Source organism: Salvelinus alpinus, chromosome 1 (genome assembly GCF_045679555.1).
Source record: "Salvelinus alpinus chromosome 1, SLU_Salpinus.1, whole genome shotgun sequence".
In the NCBI taxonomy this organism is placed as follows: Eukaryota; Metazoa; Chordata; class Actinopteri; order Salmoniformes; family Salmonidae; genus Salvelinus; species Salvelinus alpinus.
The window spans coordinates 50,880,502-50,901,715 of record NC_092086.1 but is presented as its reverse complement, the minus strand read 5'-3'; the positions used below and the strand labels follow the sequence as shown (position 1 = coordinate 50,901,715).

Sequence of the window (21,214 nt, the reverse complement as noted above, 5' to 3'; positions counted from 1 at the left end):
AGGTGCATGTCCCCAGCCCAGTACCACCAGTTCCGGCACCACGCACCAGGCCTACAGTGCGCCTCGGCACGCCTGAGCTGCCCGTCTGTCCAGCGCCGCCTGAGCTGCCCGTCTGTCCAGCGCCGCCTGAGCTGCCCGTCTGTCCAGCGCTGCCTGAGCTTCCCGTCTGTCCAGCGCCGCCTGAGCCGCCTGCCAGTCAGGAGCCGCCAGAGCCGCCCGCCAGTCAGGAGCCGCCAGAGCCGCCCGCCAGTCAGGAGCCGCCAGAGCCGCCCGCCAGTCAGGAGCAGCCAGAGCCGCCCGCCAGCTGGGAGCCACCAGAGCCGCCCGCCAGTCAGGAGCTGCCAGAGCCGCCCGCCAGTCAGGAGCTGCCAGAGCAGCCTTTCAGTCCGGAGCTGCCTGTCAGTCCGGAGCTGCCCCTCAGTCCTGAGCTACCCCTCATTCCTGAGCTACCCCTCAGTCCTGAGCTACCCCTCAGTCCGGAGCTGCCCCTCAGTCCGGAGCTGCCCCTCAGTCCGGAGCTGCCCCTCAGTCCGGAGCTGCCCCTCAGGCCGGAGCTGCCCCTCAGGCTGGAGCTGCCCCTCCGTCCAGTGGCGCCCTCTAGGATGGTCTTCAGTCCGGGACCCGCTGCAAGGGTCCCCGCTCCAGAGGCGCCACCAAAGCGGGTTATGACTATGGTGGAGTGGGGTCCACGTCCCGCGCCGGAGCCGCCACCGCGGACAGATGCCCACCCAGACCCTCCCCTATAGGTTTAGGTTTGCGGCCGGAGTCCGCACCTTGAGGGGGGCCACTGTCACGCCCTGACCATAGTTTGCTTTGTATGTTTTATGTTTTGTTTGGTCAGGGTGTGATCTGAGTGGGCATTCTATGTTGTATGTCTGGTTTGTCTATTTCTATGTGTTTGGCCTGATATGTTTCTCAATCAGAGACAGGTGTTTTGCGTTGTCTCTGATTGGGAACCATATTTAGATAGCCTGTTTTGTATCGTGGATTGTGGGTAATTGTCTATATGTTAGTTGCCTGTGTCTGCACTTTTGATATATAGCTTCACGTTCGTTTTGTTGTTTTTGTATAGTTTGTTTAGTGTTCTTCGTTTCATTAAAATTAGAAGAATGTATTCAAATCACGCTGCGCCTTGGTCCTCCTCTCTTCCACATTACGACGAACGTGACAGCTGCTTTACCACTCTTGGGTAGCGGAATTACTTTGGCTTCCCTCCAGGCCTGAGGACAAAGACTTTCCTCTAGGCTCAGATGAAAAATATGACAGATAGGAGTGTCTATAGAGTCAGCTACCATCCTCAGTAGCTTTCCATCTAAGTTGTCAATGCCAGGAGGTTTGTCATTATTGATCGATAACAGTCATTTTTCCAACTCTCCCACACTAACTTTACAACATTCAAACGTGCACTGCTTTTCTTTCATTATTCGTTTTTTTTATACATAAATATAATTGCTCACTGTTTGTCGTGGGCATTTCCTGCCTAAGTTTGCCCACTTTGCCAATGAAGTAATCATTAAAATAATTTGCAACACCAAATGGTTTTGTGATGAATAAGCCATCTGATTCGATGAAATATGGAGTTGAATTTGTCTGTCTGCCCATAATTTCATTTAAAGTACTCCAAAGTTTTTCCCATCATTCTTTATATCATTGATCTTGGCTTCATACTGAAGTTTCTTCTTCTTTTTGTTGAGTTTAGTCACGTAATCTCTCAATTTGCAGTAAGTCAGCCAGCCAGAGGTACAGACGGACTTAGTAGACACTCCCTTTGCCCCATCTCTTTCAACCATACAGTGTTTCAATTCTGCATCAATCCGTAGAGTCTTAACAGTTCTATGGCGAAGGAAGATTTGTGTGTGTGTGAGTGAGTGAGTGAGTGAGTGAGTGAGTGCGTGCGTGCGTGCGTGCGTGCGTGCGTGCGTGTGTGTGTGTGTGTGTGTGTGTGTGTGTGTGTGAGTGAGTGAATCTGTCAATTCTGCTTCGTCTGTCAACTAACACCAACAACACAACCACATCCATTACACTCAAGTCTGCTGTCAGCTGTGGGAGAATCATGACGATTTACCCCTTTAAACAGCCATTCCTTCACTGTCAAACTAACAATGAATGCCCATAAAGCTCCCTGGTCTGTTGGCAGGGAGAATTACGGCATGTCCTGGACGAAGCAAAATGCTTTTAAAAACGAAATAGAGCCCTCAAAATATACCAAATACTACACATACTGAAACTGGAACATTCTCCCAAAACAGATGTTATATTGTGCTTAATTCTTAGATCCACAATCTGCAATTCTGAGTAAAGTACCCTCTTAGAGAAGAAGGTGCTAAGTAGAATCATCTAGTTCTCCCTAGAACCCTTCCTGTAGGGTTCTTTATAGAACGCCCTGTATATGGTTCTACCTAGAACATTCTATGAAGGGATCTACCAATAACCATTTTATCATCTAAAGGTTATTCCTAGAACCCTCTATGAAGGGTTCTACCGAGAACCCTTTTATCTTGGGAGGGTTCTTACTAGATGTCACACCCTGGCCTTAGTATTCTTTGTTTTCTTTATTATTTTAGTTAGGTCAGGGTGTGACATGGGGAATGTATGTGTTTTTGTAGTGTCTAGGGTGGTTGTATGGTTTAGGGGGTTAAATAGAGTAGATGGGTTTGTGTTTAGTATAGGTGTCTAGCTGTGTCTATGGTTGCCTGAATGGTTCTCAATCAGAGACAGATGTCATTAATTGTCTTTGATTGGGAGCCATATTTTAGGCAGCCATAGGCACTAGGTTAATGTGGGTAATTGTCTATGTTGTACGTTTGTAGCCTGTGTGTGCACTTTCGTCATTAGCTTCACGATTCGTTTGTTGTTTTGTTTCAGTTTGTTATAGTGTTTGTTGCGTGTTTTTTTCTTTTCTCTACAATAAAAGAGAATGTATTTTGCACACGCTGCACCTTGGTCCACTTTCTCTCAGCAAGACGATCGTGACAGAATTACCCACCAAAGGACCAAGCAGCGTGTGAAACAGCAACAGGACCCACCTACACAGGATTCATGGACATGGGAGGAGATATTAGATGGAAAGGGACCTTGGGCACAACCGGGAGAATATCGCCTCCCTCGTGAAGAGCTGGAGGCAGCTAAAGCCGAGAGGAGGCGATATGAGGAGGCAGCACGGAAGCAAGGCTGGAAGCCCGTGAGTACAACCCAAAAATTTCTTGGGGGGGGGGGGGCTGAAAGGGAGTGTGGCGAAGTCAGGTAGGAGACCTGCGCATACTCCCTGTACTTACCGTGGAGAGCGAGAGTACGGGCAGACACCGTGTTACGCAGTAGAGCGCATGGTGTCTCCTGTACGTGTTCATAGCCCGGTGCGGGTTATTCCACCTCCCCGCACTGGCAGGGCTAGATTGAGGATTGAGCCGGATGTCATGAAGCCGGCCCAACGCATCTGGCCACCAGTGCGTCTCCTCGGGCCGGCTTACATGGCACCAGCCTTACGCATGGTGTCCCCGGTTCGCCTACATTGCCCGGTGCGGGTTATTCCACCTCCCCGCACTGGTCGGGCGGCGGGGAGCATACAACCAGGTAAGGTTGGGCAGGCTCAGTGCTCAAGGGAGCCAGTACGCCTGCACGGTCCGGTATTTCCGGCGCCACCTCCCCGCCCCAGCCCAGTACCACCAGTGCCTACTCCACGCACCAAGCCTCCTGTGTGTCCCCAGAGTCCTGTGCGTCCTGTTGCTGCTCCCCGCACTAGCCCTGAGATGCGTATCTTCAGCCCGGTACCACCAGTGCCGGCACCACGCGCTAGGTCTAATGTGCGTATCCAGGGTCCAGTATGCCCTGTTCCTTCTCCCCGCACTAGCCTGAAGGTGCGTGTCCTTAGCCCGGTACCTCCAGTTCCGGTACCACGCACCAGGCCTACAGTGCGCCTCAGCCGGCCAGAGTCTGCCGTCTGCCCAGTGCCATCTGAGCTATCCATCTGCCTAGCGCAATCTGAGCCGTCCGTCTGCCCAGCGCCTTCTGAGCCGTCCGTCTGCCCAGCGCCTTCTGAGCCGTCCGTCTGCCCAGCGCCTTCTGAGCCGTCCGTCTGCCCAGCGCCTTCTGAGCCGTCCGTCTGCCCAGCGCCTTCTGAGCCGTCCGTCTGCCCAGCGCCTTCTGAGCCGTCCGTCTGCCCAGCGCCTTCTGAGCCGTCCGTCTGCCCAGCGCCTTCTGAGCCGTCCGTCTGCCCAGCGCCTTCTGAGCCGTCCGTCTGCCCAGCGCCTTCTGAGCCGTCCGTCTGCCCAGCGCCTTCTGAGCCGCCCGTCTGCCCAGCGCCTTCTGAGCCGCCCGTCAGCCAGGATCCGCCAGAGCCGCCAGAGCCGCCAGTCAGCCAGGATCCGCCAGAGCCGCCAGTCAGCCAGGATCCGCCAGTCAGCCAGGATCCGCCAGTCAGCCAGGATCCGCCAGTCAGCCAGGATCCGCCAGCCAGCCATGAGCAGCCAGATCCGCCAGCCAGCCATGAGCAGCCAGATCCGCCAGCCAGCCATGAGCAGCCAGATCCGCCAGCCAGCCATGAGCAGCCAGATCCGCCAGCCAGCCATGAGCAGCCAGATCCGCCAGCCAGCCATGAGCAGCCAGATCCGCCAGCCAGCCATGAGCAGCCAGATCCGCCAGCCAGCCAGGATCCGCCAGATCCGCCAGCCAGCCATGAGCAGCCAGATCCGCCAGCCAGCCATGAGCAGCCAGATCCGCCAGCCAGCCATGAGCAGCCAGATCCGCCAGCCAGCCATGAGCAGCCAGATCCGCCAGCCAGCCATGAGCAGCCAGATCCGCCAGCCAGCCATGAGCAGCCAGATCCGCCAGCCAGCCATGAGCAGCCAGATCCGCCAGCCAGCCATGAGCAGCCAGATCCGCCAGCCAGCCATGAGCAGCCAGATCCGCCAGCCAGCCATGAGCAGCCAGATCCGCCAGCCAGCCATGAGCAGCCAGATCCGTCAGCCAGCCATGAGCTGCCGTCCCTCAGTCCGGAGCTACCCCTCAGTCCGGTGGCGCCCTCTGGGATGGTCTTCAGTCCGGGACTTGCTACAAGGGTCGCCGCTCCAGAGGCGCCACCAAAGCGGGTATTGACAATGGTGGAGTGGGGGCCTCGTCCCGCGCCCGAGCCGCCGCCATGATGGGGGCCACCCCGGACCCTCCCCTTCTGTTTCAGGTTCTGCGGCCGGAGTCCGCACCTTTGGGGGGGGGGTACTGTCACACCCTGGCCTTAGTATTCTTTGTTTTCTTTATTATTTTAGTTAGGTCAGGGTGTGACATGGGGAATGTATGTGTTTTTGTAGTGTCTAGGGTGGTTGTATGGTTTAGGGGGTTAAATAGAGTAGATGGGTTTGTGTTTAGTGTAGGTGTCTAGCTGTGTCTATGGTTGCCTGAATGGTTCTCAATCAGAGACAGATGTCATTAATTGTCTCTGATTGGGAGCCATATTTTAGGCAGCCATAGGCACTAGGTTAATGTGGGTAATTGTCTATGTTGTACGTTTGTAGCCTGTGTGTGCACTTACGTCATTAGCTTCACGATTCGTTTGTTGTTTTGTTTCAGTTTGTTATAGTGTTTGTTGCTTGTTTTTTTTCCTTTCTCTACAATAAAAGAGAATGTATTTTGCACACGCTGCACCTTGGTCCACTTTCTCTCAGCAAGACGATCGTGACACTAGAACCCTCTATGAAGGGTTTCACCAGCCTTTCAAATGAAATGATTTATGACAATACTGTACATTACATATATCATGAGGCCTTTCTTTGAGGGCTTACTGTAGTTATACCCTAACACAGTGGTTCCCAAACTGTGGGGCGCGCCCCCCTATAACTCTTGAAGTCATAATAGTAGAATGCAGAAGGCGCAATTTTGAAATTGGGTAATTCATCAGTTTTCCTCTTGTCATGTCAGTCATTGCATACCTTAGAGAGCTATTTATAACTTGTCTGAAATGCCCAGATCAACTAGCCCAGGTCAGTTCATGTTTTTTAGCTAGGTTTTTTAGCGCATAGATTTTGTTACAGTGTTTCAGTTACTCAAATATCACATGAATTCACAGGCCTGCAAGTAACAATGTATATAGAATTTCAAGGAAATTTGCTTTAAACCTGCGAAATGTGCTTGTGCCCATAGAAATAGATGTCGTGCATGGAGGGCGCGGGATGTTCCCCAATGCTGGAAGGGGGTCCTAAGTGAAAAAGTTTGGGAACCCCTGTCCTAACAGAGTGGTGTTAGGAAACTCCTGGTTTACAGGCTACATCAGGCCTGCAAGTAACATTATGCTGGCTTGCAAAGTGATGTTTAATTCCTATTGAAATCCAGCCAGAGTTAGGATATCCAACAAGTGGAGTTTTACATCACCCACAATCTCTATTCAGAATGGTAGAAAAGATTGAAAACTGAGACTACCTCAATCACCTAAACTGTATAAAAAAACATCTCAGTAATGGATGCAATAAGTCAGATTGGATTAGTTTAGAAAAATGTATGCTCTTTATCTTTGTGTAGCATAAAATGTATCAATCAATCAATGTACATGCAAACACAGACATCAAAACAAACAATTCTGAAAATCACCCTGCAATAGAGCATGCTGGGAAAAGTAGAACCCTTCTTGCTTTCCAAAGAATGATCAAAGAACCCTTGTCTTCCAAAAGGGGTTTTTCATATCAAAACGGCTTTTGGTAGAACCCTATCCCTCATACAAAAAAAGTACTGATTCCAAAACAGCATCAGCATATTTCTCCCAGCTCCCCCAGCCCTCTCTCTTCCCCCTCTCCTCCTGGTGTAACCCAGGCCTACGGTACAATAAGGTACGGTAAGGCAGTGTGATGGACAGAGTGCAATCTTACACCAGGCCTTCAATCCCCATCTTCACTCCTCTTTATGCACGCCATCTTTTATCCTGCCTTCACATCACAGACAGCCACCCAGTATACACCCTCCCTGACTACTGGTTCCCAAATGGCACCCTATTCCTTATATAGTCCACTACTTTTGATCACAGCCCTATGGGCCCTGGGTGAAAGTAGTGCACTATTGGAATAGAGTGCCATTTGAAATGCATAGCTAGACTGTGGGAGGCGTAGTGTCACTGTACTGTAGACGATATTCGGCCACGGTTGCCAGCAAGGCCAGTGTTAACACTGATGCCACCACTACAGCCACAGCTGATTTAACACTAATGAAATGCTATTGAAATCCAACTAACAGTTTTCAAGGCTTGATTAAACAACAATCACCACATATGCAAGTGCACCTTACGCATCCAAATGACACCTATTACACACATCAAAACACAGACACACACACACAGACTCAGAAACAATGAAAACAAAGGCAGATCCACCCAGTCGCATTCACACTCACAGATGCCAAGCCGAAGGCAATTTGGAAGGCAGGCACTTCAAACAGTGAAGCTACAAAGGACTTGACTTGTTCAAGCAAAACACAGAATCCTCAGCATCAACTCAGCCAACCAGCCAGACAGAGAGATACAGGGAGAGAGAGAGAGACATTTGAAATGTCTTTGTTCTTTTGGAATTTTTGGAAGTGTAATGTTTACTGTTAATATTTTATTGTTTATTTCAATTTTGTTTATTATCTGTTTCACTTGCTTTGGCAATGTAAACAAATGTTTCCCATGCCAATAAAGCCCCTTAAATTGAATTGAATTGAGAGAGGGAGAGAGGGAGAGAGGGAGAGAGGGAGAGAGGGAGAGAGAGAGAGAGAGAGAGAGAGAGAGAGAGAGAGAGAGAGAGAGAGAGAGAGAGAGAGAGAGAGAGAGAGAGAGAGAGAGAGAGAGAGAGAGAGAGAGAGAGAGAGAGAGAGAGAGAGAGAGAGAGAGAGAGAGAGAGAGAGAGAGAGAGAGAGAGAGAGAGAGAGAGAGAGAGAGAGAGAGAGAGAGAGAGAGAGAGAGAGAGAGAGAGAGAGAGAGAGAGAGAGAGAGAGAGGGGACGAGAGAGGGGACGAGAGAGGGGACGAGAGAGAGAGAGAGAGAGAGGCACAACTAACTGCAAGAGATGGAGCTGGAGGGGGAGAGGGGGAAGAAGGAGGTAGGCGGCAGACAAAGTAGATGGAGAGATTGATGGAGATGTTTGTCACTCACCTGCGAGGGCGTCGATGCTAGACGGCCATGTCAAACGAAATAAAACAAAGTACAGGGTTGGATAGCAATGCATTGCACTGTTCTCTCTCCTGCAAAGGACTGACACATCAACGGCCCGCTTTAACATCTCTATTGGCAGAAACTGAGCCTCCACTTGTGGTAACGGTTATACAGCATAATACATGTGATGTATATAAGCTATTTGATGTTTCATAAGGACAACCACGGTTAAGCAGGTACAATAATAGCTCTTTACAGGTGCTGTGTTGTAACCGAGGGTGTATTCTCCTATCCGAGTGTGCTCCAGATCCTTCCTCACCGTGCTGCCGAGACAGCAACCAGCTCATGAATAACGAACAGAGAGAATGAAACAGCGGGAGAGGGTTGGAGAGATGAGAGAATGAGGAGGTGAGGAGGGAGGGAGGATGGAGGCCTCTTTCGAGTTCTGTATCTCCTGTGAGAATAGAAACTTCTATTCCCAAGTGCCACACCACAAGGGCGGACATTTTTCACTAAGAAGCTGAAGACAAGAAGAGGAAACATGAACACAATTCTTTCTTGGAGACGCACCAGAATGACAGTTGGTAACAATCTAACCGAAGCAGTAGGCCCTATACTGTCTTGAAAAAGCCCAGCACGAGAGCATTCTTAGAAATACCACAGTTGGCAGCAGTCTTGCTGATGCAGTATACTTAAGCAATAAGGCGCGAGGGGGTGTGGTGTACGGCCAATATACCACGACTAAGGGCTGTTCTTATGCACCATGCAACGTGGAGTGCATGGATACAGCCCGTAGCCCCAAATGTGCCGTATTGCTATTATAAACTGGTTACCAATGTAATTAGAGCAGTAAAAATAAATGTTTTGTCATACCCGTGGTAATCGGTCTGATATACCATGGCTGTCAGCCAATCAGCATTCAGGGCTCTAACCAGTTTATAACTCGTGACAAAACCCAGCATGAGAGCTACAACATCAACATTCACTTACATGTATTATACGTGCCTATTACCTACGATGGGTATGTATCCTTTTAAAAGTTCCCCTCCTCCCTCTAACCCCTCCTTTGAACAGCAGAATCAGTGGACGGCGACCAGAAATAGGGAGATCAAATGTTAATGTCTCATTTTCTCATGTGCAGAGACTGAGGTTAGTAAAGACAGGGTGTGAATGCCTAATAAATCTAACCGCAAAGACAGCCGAGAGATTGGGAGCCGGCAGAGAGAAGAGAGGAAAGACAGGCTCACAGTGCCTCAACACACTCATCATGTTCTAAAATGAACATGTAAAAAAACATTCGACACAAAGATACACAAAAATATGAAGATAGAAAAACAAAGGGCTTCTAAGACATGCACGCAGAAAGACAGCTGAGGACAGGACAGGGAAACACGCACACACAGAGAGACATGCACACACACAGCTCCACGCAGGCCCACATGGTGCCTATATAGGGAATAGGTATCGGTACCGTAGGTCGTGACCAGGCGATAATGAGGGTTTTGATTAGAGGCCTGGGTAGAGGCCTGGGTAAAGCCCTGGGTAGAGGCCTGGTTAGAGGCCTGGGTATACCTGACAACTCACAGGAGGCTGGTGAGGGGAGGACGGCACATAATAATGGCTGGAATGGAATAGTATCAAACACATTGAAACCATGGCAACCATGTGTTTGATAAGTTCGATACCATTCCATTTATTCATTTCCAGCCATTAATTCATTAATTCATCTCCCCAATTAAGGTTCCACCAGCCTCCTGTGCTGACAGCAAGGTTGTAACCTTGAGCTGGGTAGACCTGCCTCAGCCTCTCTCTCGGAACTGCAGGGGTCTCCTAGTCTGACAGGCACCATACTGTGTGACAGGCACCATACTGTATGACAGGCACCGTACTGAGTGCCATGCACCATACTGTATGGCCCAGCACCATACTGTATGACAGGAACCATATTGTGTGACAGGCACCATTCTGTATGACAGGCACCGTACTGTGTGACAGACACCGTACTGTGTGAGAGGCCCCATACTGTATGACAGACACCATACTGTCTGACAGGCACCGTACTGTCTGACAAACACCATACTGTATGACAGGCAACATACTGTGTGACAGGCAACATACTGTCTGACAGGCACCGTACTGTCTGACAGACACCATACTGTATGACAAGCACCATACTGTGTGACAGACATCATACTGTCTGACAGGCAACATACTGTGTGACAGGCACCGTACTGAGTGTCAGGCACCATACTGTCTGACAGGCACCATACTGTCTGACAGGCACCATACTGTCTGACAGACACCATACTGTCTGACAGGCACCGTACTGTCTGACAGACTCCATACTGTCTGACAGGCAACATACTGTGTGACAGGCACCGTACTGAGTGTCAGGCACCATACTGTCTGACAAGCACCATACTGTCTGACAGGCACCCTACTGTCTGACAGGCACCATACTGTCTGACAGACACCATACTGTCTGACAGGCACCGTACTGTCTGACAGACTCCATACTGTCTGACAGGCACCATACTGTCTGACAGACACCATACTGTCTGACAGGCACCGTACTGTCTGACAGACACCATACTGTATGACAGGCAACATACTGTGTGACAGACACCATACTGTCTGACAGGCACCGTACTGTCTGACAGACACCGTACTGTATGACAAGCACCATACTGTGTGACAGACATCATACTGTCTGACAGGCAACATACTGTGTGACAGGCATCATACTGCTCTAGAACCCCATCGCCCCAGGCAACAAGACACAGGGGTCATAGGCTAGAATGTGCCTCGGAAGAAACATCAGCAGGAACATTGTCAGCATCTTCATCATTTTACCCATCAACCATATCAGAGACTACAATCCATACTATAGCATAGATTATAATGACTCTACTAGATTCTAGGGAATAAAACAGAAGCCACCATACAGGATAGGAGCAGCGTTAGCAGAGGACAAATTAGCAGAGGACCTTCCTAGGTGAATGATAAGTATGAATATATAGCATCTTTACAGCAGTGAGAGGAGCTTGGTCCCTCACTACACATAACATAATGTTGTCTCTCTGAATCTGCTGGGAGGATGACATCACCGTCAGGGCAAGTTGCACAGTCCCATTGTGAGGTCATCAGAGAGAGAGGCAAATCTAAGTAGGACCCGGGGGTGTGATGGAGACAGGAATAGGAGGAGGAGGGGGGCAGAGAGAAACAATGGGGGTGGGGATTCAATCTGAGACAGGTCCGTGGTTTAGGGGCAGGGGACAGGGAACTAGGGACAGGGGCCGGGTTGACGGGGGACACAGGGTAGGGTGTCAACTGTAATAAAGCTAAGTGATCTATGGTTATAGGGTGCATCCCAAATGGCACCCTATTCCCAACCCTATTCTCAACACTACTTTTGACCAGTGGGCCTTGGTGAAAAGTAGTGCACTATGTAGGGAATAGGGTGTCATTTGGGACGCACACATAGACTGACAGAGCTCCCTATTGGCCAAACCAGTCTGAGGGCTTCAGGTATCTACATATCTCACTGTAACTGGGCTGTAGCCCTCAAAAGCTAGCTCCTGTCAAATACACTGACACAAATATTCTTTCAGTATTCTCGCAGTATTCTAGCAGTATTCTAGCAGTATTCTAGCAGTATTCTAGCAGCACAGTGATACATCCTGCCAAAAGGATTCAAAGACACCACATAAACACCACGGCTTCTTATCTAACTCGCCAACGTCATATTTCCATTCCTACTGAGAAATCTTCACGATAAAATTGGCATTTCTCCTCAAATCAAGTTAAGCTTACACACACAAACATGCTCTTCTGCAAAACTCAGAACTCAGCCAATCAGATCCTAACCTCCAGAATGTCCACAGAGACGGCATCTATTAGTGACACCCAGTGGATTACTGCCAATATGGTGATTCATGCGTCAATGTATTGCCCTTTGGTTTACGGATGTAGATATGTTGAATGGACATTCTCATTCAGTTAGATGGACCCAAAGATTGAGATCACACAGAACAGGACTCACACAGCGTTCCTGCTCAAATATGTACATAGTCATATGCCAGTCTCTACAACCCTCCCACAGAACTTCTGTCTCTTTCCAAAACAAGCATCTCTCTCTCTCTCTCTCTCTCTCTCTCTCTCTCTCTCTCTCTCTCTCTCTCTCTCTCCCTCTCTCCCTCTCTCTCTCTCTCTCTCGTTGGAGTGCATGCTGGGAGTGAGTCGTCAAGCAGGAGTGTTTGTGAGAGCGAATGGAATTTCTTGGGTATATTGTTTAACTATCATTAAGCACGTATAAGGGTGGTGGGATCGTTGAGGTTGTTTGTTTGTTTTTTCGCGAGGGCACAACCAGCGGGTGGGGCTGGTTGAAATGGCCACTCGTGGAAGTGTAGAGTTTGAAAAACTTAGCCGGAGGCATGGGGTAAAGATTCCAGCCGCGGCCGGGTGTTCAGTAGAAGAATGTAGCCTGGCTGTGGGTGCTATCATTGGGTATGATAGCATCAAATCAGCCTCAAGGATGAATAGCGCTGTAGTGATCTTCTTAGATTCTATTGAAAAGGTGAATAAAATAGTCGAGACGGGTGTTGTGTTGCGGGAGACACAGACGCAGGTATTTCCGCTTATGAATCCGGCGAAAAAAGTGATACTTTCTAACGTGCCACCTTTTGTTAGAGATGAAATATTGGAGCGAGAGTTATCTCGTCATGGTCAAATCGTATCTACAATAAAGAAAGTTCTTTTTGGATGCAAATCTCCGTTGCTGAAACATGTCGTGTCTCATAGGAGACAAGTGCATATGATTTAAAAAAAGGACGTAGATGAACTGAATTTAGCGTTCAGTTTTAAGATTGATGGATTTGATTATGTATTTTATGCTTCGACGGAATCAATGAAATGCTTTGGTTGTGGAAGAGAGGGGCATTTGGTGCGCAGTTGTCCCGAGAATGAGCGCGCTGAGACCGGTAGTAGTTATAGTGCTGGTGCAAATAACGCACCATCGCGAAGAGATGAAAATGCTAAGGGTGCAGGGGAAGGGAGAAGGTGGGCAGATGTGGTTGGAAAAGTAGGAGAAGAAGGCATTGTGGATAAGGTGGAAATCGTGGTAGATCAGAAAAAAGAGGGAGGGGAAACAGGTGGTGAGATTGCGACTGCCGTCGCTGAGGTGGTGCTGGAAAATGAAATTGGAGGGCAAGAGGAGATTGAAATAACGGAAAAAGAAGCAGATGTTTTCAAAATACCTAGGAGTAAAAGGAAGAACATAATGTGTGTAGCCAGTGAAGGGAAATCTTAACACTAAAGCATAAAATGACATTCTAGAAGATTCTGTGCTTCCAAGATTTACACTGCTCAGTGTATTTACACTGATGTATAAATACACCATGACAGCGCAATACACAAGGGGTGGAACAGTGGCAAAGGTACCCACAGGACAAACAGAATAATATTAGGCTGAGGAGAGATTAAATAGCATTAATACAACAAAAATAATAAATAAATACACCATGACAGCGCAATACACAAGGGGTGGAACAGTGGCAAAGGTACCCACAGGACAAACAGAATAATATTAGGCTGAGGAGAGATTAAATAGCATTAATACAACAAAAATAATTCTAAACACACCTTTAGTTTACAAAGTTAAACAGATGTATTTTTTCTTCATAATAAGCAGGAGTAATATTCTTAGATCAGAATGACAGCAGACTGTACTTCTATCCATGTCACTAAAGACTAACAGAAACAAAAGACAAATTTAACTAGAATGGCTTATCTTTTCTCCCCAACCCACCAAGAGGTGTTACGCGTATCTGATAGCTAAATGCTTTTGTCAAAAAATGTTTTGTAAATTTGGAAAATGCTCAAGATTTAATTTAGAAAGTGTTTGAGGTGAATTATTATTTACCAGGGTGTTCAGCTTAAGTGCTACTTTTGATGTCAAATTGATTTAAGTTTGTCCTGACCTATTTTCAACTGGATTCTTAAAGGCATGTATTGTGAGTTGTGATGTTTCTGAAAATGCATGAGAAATCACTATGGTTCACTATTCATCCATATATTTGACAACAATCTTGCATTGGAAAGAATCGGGTTGAAATTAAAAAATCACACAAAGAAATCATGACATTTATGTACATCAACGGAGCATGTTAAAATTAAAAAATCACACAAAGAAATCATGACATTTATGTACATCAACGGAGCATGTTAATTTGTGAGTTGTGATGTTTCTGAAAATGCATGAGAAATCACTATGGTTCACTATTCATCCATATATTTGACAACAATCTTGCATTGGAAAGAATCGGGTTGAAACTGAAATGTGATCCTAGTTTCCTAGTTTCTACTCTGGCTTTTTATTTTTATTTTTATTTTTATTTATTTTTTTTTTTTTATATCAAAAGGTGAAGGGTCTAGTTCTAAGAGAAAGGTAGAGAGTGATAAATCAGTTGAAGATGAACAAGTGGTAGAGATGGTGGAGTTTTCTTCTGGGGAGGATAGCGAGAGTGAGTCTTCTGACGCGTCACAACAATATAGCGAGACAAATGGGGTGGAAGGGAGATATGGAATTGAGAAGATACGTCAATTTCTGAAGTTGACAAAAGGGAAGAAATATATGCAGGATTACAATGTAACTGATTTTTTCCCTGAAAGTGAATTGTTTATTGAATCAGCAAAGTTTCTGATGTCAAAAATTACAGGAGGAGGGTTGAAAAGCCCTGAAATTGCTAGACTCAAGAAAGTGGTCACGAGAGTGATAAGTGATGTAAATTCGAAAGAAAATGAACGAGTTCAGTTGCAGTTTTAACTCTGTAAAGAGATGTGGTGGCTGTATCATCCTCTGTATATTTTTTTCATCCATGAGCAGTTTTAAGATTTCTTCTTTAAACGTAAATGGGGCAAGAGATGGTAAAAAAAGAGCCATGGTGTATGAGTTAATTAGGGGAAAGGGAAGTGACATAATTTTTCTACAAGAAACGCATAGTAATTTGGAAAATGAAGTTATGTGGCAACAGGAGTGGGGGGGGACAGTGGTGTGTAGTCATAAAAACTCAAAAAGTGGGGGTGTGGCTATTTTGTTCTCAAAAGGGTTTTTGCCTTTGTCTTATGAGGTTGAGGAGATAGTTGAGGGGAGGTTATTAAAAGTCAGAGCAAGGTATGAAAACATCACTATGTGTCTGATAAATGTATATGCCCCAGTGGTGACAGTTGAGAGGGTATGTTTTTTAGAGACATTATCAAATACCATTGAGAAATGTAATAAAGAGGATTATTTATTTATTGCTGGGGATTTCAACTGCACAGTCAGCGATTTAGATAGAAATCACCAAGAACCTCATATAGCCTCAAGGACTTTTTTAAAACGCCTTATTGTAACACATGAATTGTGTGATATTTGGCGGAGTCAACATGGAGGAACAAGGCAGTACACCTGGGCGCATGTGAGAGAGAACATCATCTCTATGGCTAGGTTAGATAGGTTTTATTGTTTTGAGCATCAATCGCAGGTTTGTAAATCAAGTGTGATAACCCCAGTGGGATTTTCTGATCATTGTTTAATAACAGAGGTGGTGTTCATTAATGATGTAAAACCCAAAAGTGCATACTGGCATTTTAATATAACTTTATTGAGTGATGCTCATTTCAGGAAATGTTTCAGTTTTTTGTGGGAGAGGTGGAGGTCTCAAAAGGCCAGTTTTGTATCACTTCAACAGTGGTGGGATATAGGGAAAATCCAGATTCAACAATTCTGTAATCAATACACGAGGAATGTCACCAAGGATATCACCAGATCAATGAAAGCCTTAGAGTTTGAAATAGTGGAACTCATGCCGTTGGTTGAGACCACAGGAGATCGAGGCCATACTCAGGCCCTCAAGAGGAGAAAAGCTGCATTGGCAGACCTGCTGGGTATCAGAGCACAGGGGGCATTGGTGAGAAGTAAGTTTCAGGGAATATCTGAAATGGATGCCTCATCCAAGTTTTTCTTTGGTTTAGAGAAAAAGAATGGACAAAGAAAAATTATTCATTGTCTCAAATCAGCTGTTGGACAAGAGCTCACTAGCCCGAGTGAAATTAGAAAGAGGGCAGCAGAGTTCTATGCTGAGCTCTATAAGTGTGAGTACAAAGAGGATAAAACAGTGACACAGCAGTTCTTTGATGGGCTCCCAAAGGTGGCTGCAGAAGCTCAGGTTGAGCTGGAGCAACCATTGTCTTTGCAGGAGTTATACACTGCATTAAAAGGCATGGAAAATGGAAGGGCACCAGGCATTGATTACTTTTTTAAGTCTTTTTGGGCTATGTTGGGAGAGGATTGGCTAGCAGTAGTTAATGATAGTTTAACCGGAGGGTTACTACCAATAAGCTGCAGAAGGGCTGTCCTCACCCTATTGCCCAAAAAGGGTGACCCTAGGGAGGTGAAGAACTGGAGGCCGGTGGCTTTATTGTGCACTGATTATAAGATATTGTCAAAGGCTTTGTCCAACAGGCTGAGGGAGGTGATGGGGCAAATCATACATACGGACCAGTCCTACTGTGTTCCTGGCAGGCAGATAGGGGATAACATTTCTCTGATTCGTGATTTTTTGGACGTCTCTAAGGCTATTGGGTTGGATGCTGGTCTAATTTCAATTGATCAGGAAAAGGCATTTGACCGAGTTGAACATAAATATTTATGGCACACGCTTGAGGCGTTTGGGTTCAGCTCGGGTTTTATTGCCATGATAAAGGTGATATATGGTGACATTGAAAGTGTATTGAAAGTTAACGGTGGTTTGAGTGCTCCTTTTAAAGTGTGTAGAGGTATTCGGCAGGGATGTTCTTTGTCAGGGATGTTGTATGCCATTGCTATAGAGCCACTACTAAATAGCATTAGAAGTCGCATTGAAGGGGTGTACCTTTCAGAGGATATTCCTCCTATTCGTCTCTCAGCCTATGCTGATGATGTAGTTGTGTTAGTGAAAAATCAAGCGGAGGTGGATAGTTTGAGTATAATGGTTGATCGTTTTAGGGGAATATCCTCTGCAAAGGTAAATTGGGAAAAGAGTTGTGCTTTACAGATTGGAAAATGGGCTGGAGGGATCATGGCTTTGCCAGGGGGGCTAGAATGGTGTAAGGGAGGTTTTAAGTATCTTGGAGTGTACCTAGGAGATGAGGGGACTATGGAAAATAATTGGAGTGGGGTGGTTGAAATGGTGGAAGGGAGGATGAGGAGATGGCGTTGGTTATTATCTCGTATGTCATATAGGGGGCGCACTATTATAGTTAACAATGTGATTGCCTCTGCACTGTGGCATCGGTTGTCAGTTTTAGAACCACCATCTGGCCTTCTGGCTAAGATACAGGCAATTATTGTGGATTTATTTTGGGATAAATATCATTGGGTTCCACAAAGTGTTTTGTATTTATCAAAAGAGGAGGGGGGACAAGGTCTTGTACATCTTGCTAGTAGAGCTGCTGCTTTCCGGTTTCAGTTTATTCAAAGGTTGCTTTATGGACCGGAAAATGTGGTGTGGAGAGGGGTGGCAGGTCTTGTATTACAGAGGGTTGGAGGATTAGGATTAAAGAAGGCTTTATTTCTGGTTGATAGTAGACAGATTTCTAGGGAGGGAGTACCTCCGTTTTACAGAGGCCTTCTCAGAGTGTGGAGCATAATGAAGGTGTCCAGACGAAATTCAGCGGAGTCAGTGCATTGGCTGTTGGAGGAACCTCTGGTGTATGGGGCAAGACTGGATTGTACAACTGCAGCTGTTCCACATTTCTCCAAGATTATGGTGAAGGGCAAAATAATCACCTTAAAACAGTTAATGGCCATGGCTGGGCCCGCCTTAATGGATGGAAGACGGGTGGCTGAACATTTGGGGATGAGGTCGGAAAGGATTGTCGGACAAATGTTGGGGAGCTGCAGGAAGGCTCTGTCAGCGGAAGAGTGGGGTATGCTTAGTAACCACAAGAAGAATATACAAGATGAAGACGTCTCATTTCCAAGACTAGGGATTACACCAAATATCTCAGAGTCAGAAAGAAAGGTGTTATTGATGGATTTGAGAGGGTTGGAGGAGGTGAGTTTGGATGAGGTGAATGGGAAGGACTTGTATAGGGGGTGTGTCAAGGTGTTGAATAAAGATAAATTGAAAAATAGAAAAGACACTCCATGGAGGGTAAAATTGGGCATTGATGATAAGGTAAAGCCAGAATGGAGAGCACTGTACAAGCCACCGTTACAAAAGGGTACTGGTGATATGCAATGGAGGGTTTTACATGGTATCATTGCAGTTAATGCTTTTGTATCTGTTATTAACTCAGATGTTAGAGATGGATGTCCTTTTTGTAATATAAGAGAAACTATTTTTCATTGTTTTATGGAGTGTGAGAGGATAAAACCTCTATTGGAAATGCTGGAATCTTTGTTTAAAGCTGTAGGGGAGGTTTTCAATAACACTGTTTTTATTTTGGGGTTTCGATATAGTAAGCAACAGAAAAGAAAATGTCAAATGTTAAATTTTATTTTGGGACAAGCTAAGATGTCCATTTTCTGAGTAGGAAACATAAGATAGAAACGGGATATGGGCAGGATGTAAGATGTGTTTTTAAAGGATTAGTGAAAGCAAGAATAAAAGTAGATTTTGAGTTCTTCTCAGCTGTAAAAGATCTCATATTGTTTGAGGAGAAGTGGGCATACGAAGGAGCGCTTTGTTTTGTAGAGGAGGGGAAATTATTTTTTGCTGAAGAAATAAGTTGAATGTATATGTTATGTATTTATTTTTGTTTAGGAATTACATTTGTTGATTCATTTCTGAAAAGACAGTGTGTCATTATTTATGTTAACATTTGAGTATAAAATTGCTGCATGGTGTCAGTCAAACACACCCCGCCCCTCTCCTCTCCTCTACCACGCACTTAAACATCCACACCGTTCTAATGGCCAGGCAGGCTCACTTGCTGGGAGCTCCCTCTATTTCAGCTTTTTCCTCTCTTCCTCTCCCTCTTTCCATTCCCACTTCCTCTCTCTGCCTGATGCGCCCTCTCCCCCTCTTCCTCCCTCCTTCTGTCATCCTACGCCCTCTCTCCCTCTTCCTCCCTCCTTCTGTCATCCTCCTCTCTCTGCAGTGCTACGGTGCTCCGCTTTTCTCATGTTGCCGCCCGGCCGGCTGGCAGAGAAACAACACAGAGCATTTTCCTCTAGCTGACGCTTCACAGAAAGACCAGAAATACAAACATAAGGAGCAGACATGACAGTAATGTACACACAGATTTTCTTACCGTTCTCTCTGTCCTTCTCTCTGTATGTGTCTCTCCTTCCTCACTGCAGCCACACTGTTTCTTTCGCTCTGATTCCTCCTCCGGCTTCTGCGCTCACAAACCTGCTGCTACAGAGTGTCCAACCTCCTCCCCTCTCTCTCTCTCTTCTCTCTCTCAAATCTCCCCTCCCCTCATGGTCCTCCCTCCCCTCCCCTTTCCCCAGCTCTCTGTTCTGATATTAACTGCCCTCATATTTACTGCTCTCTCTCTCTCTCTCTCTCTCTCTCTCTCTCTCTCTCTCTCTCTCTCTCTCTCTCTCTCTCTCTCTCTCTCTCTCTCTCTCTCTCTCTCTCTCTCTCTCTCTCTCTCTCTCTCTCTCTCTCTCTCTCTCTCTCTCTCTCTCTCTCTCTCTCTCTCTCTCTCAGTCCCCAGCCATCCTTCCCTGCTCCCTGGAGTGGCCCTACCTGACGTCAACAGGTTCAACAGCAGGAGACAGTTGCACATGCTCCAGTGGGCCTCGCCTGCCTCGCTGCTATCAACAGACCCAACAACAAGACACAGCCGGGCCCAGCACCATTTGTTCCTTCTCTATCAAAACTGCACCCATAAGAGCCCCTCAGGCAGGCTACTACAGTACAGCCACCGTATGTTACCTTTTTAGAGTGTTCCGTACTCCTCAACGTATGTTGCTGTTGTTGTTCTAGCGTTGCCACGGCAAAGGTCAGCGATTGCTGAGAGACCAGATTTCCTGGCTATACTAATGATGTTGGGTGAGAATACGGTATGAGGAGTGACTCAGAGTGCCGCTCCAGTGGATATACTGTACATATACTGTACTGGAAAGAAGCACAGATCTGTGACTTGCATCGCGTGATCATCTTCTTCCGATGACCACTGTTTCCTGTAAAGGCTCAACGTGATGCTCGTCTGACTGGTTCTTGGTGTGTCTCACCATTAATGAGATGTATACCAGGTGCAAGCGTCACCCTGCTTGCTTGCTTCCTCCTGATTCAGCTCATGCCAAGGCTCGAACCAGGGACCTCCGCCTTGCAAACGCACTTGACCGCCTTCTGAAGCGTCTGACCAGTCACGCCAAGGGGGGAATCAAGTTGTTTGGCAGCGCACTATTTGGTAGTTAGCTTAGACAGGCACACACAAATCGGTGAGGGATGGGTGAGTCAAATTAAATGAGTGGGTTGTCAGTCATCAACACGCCTTATAGTGGCAGGCAAGGTCGTATCGATCTCTTTCTCTCTCTCTCTCTCTCTCTCTCTCTCTCTCTCTCTCTCTCTCTCTCTCTCTCTCTCTCTCTCTCTCTCTCTCTCTCTCTCTCTCTCTCTCTCTCTCTCTCACTCTCTCTCTCTCTCTCTCTCTCTCTCTCTCTCTCTCTCTCTCTCTCTCTCTCTCTCTCTCTCCTCTCTCTCTTCTCTCTCTTCCTGTCCTCACCTTGCTCTCTGCAGTAGTTAGTGCGACGACTAGAAATGGTACCTGAGTATGGATTGGTATACACCAATAAGTTATTCTGTTATTCTGCCATCCCAAGGAAGCGCGGCTGAAGCATATCATTGATTATTGGACTGAAGCTGCCTGGCACCACATTCCATTGATGTTAAAGGGTTGTAAACATGAGAAAGTGCAAATGAATCGTTTCCTCATTAGGAACAAAAAGAGCTCTTTGGTCAAAAGGTCAGCCGACAATTTATAAAACAGCATTGGCCACTACTCTAAAAGCAAATAAACAAAACATATCTGTTTTAACAGATTACCGGTTGGAGAAGGAAGCGTTCGCGGTTTGGGTCAACACTGTCTGTCCCACTTTTAGGGTCAAATGCTTCCATTCTGAGCCTGTGGGTT

The 21,214-nt window shown here is 46.6% G+C and overlaps 1 protein-coding gene across 5 annotated transcripts in view; it reads right to left on the bottom strand.

Annotated features, from left to right (window-relative positions):
• Positions 1 to 21,214, bottom strand: part of LOC139579243 (MAGUK p55 subfamily member 3-like) — a 47,218-nt gene that overhangs the window by 24,341 nt on the left and 1,663 nt on the right. For 3 of the 5 annotated variants that reach the window (XM_071407734.1, XM_071407766.1, XM_071407757.1), the window contains exon 1: positions 19,382 to 19,527. The exons of 1 other annotated variant lie outside the window; for it this stretch is intronic. The gene's annotated coding sequence lies outside the window, so the exon portion shown is untranslated. Of the gene's footprint in view, positions 1 to 8,104; positions 8,126 to 19,381; positions 19,528 to 21,214 lie in introns of those variants that run through there. One more of the 5 variants, XM_071407750.1, reaches the window with a different exon arrangement.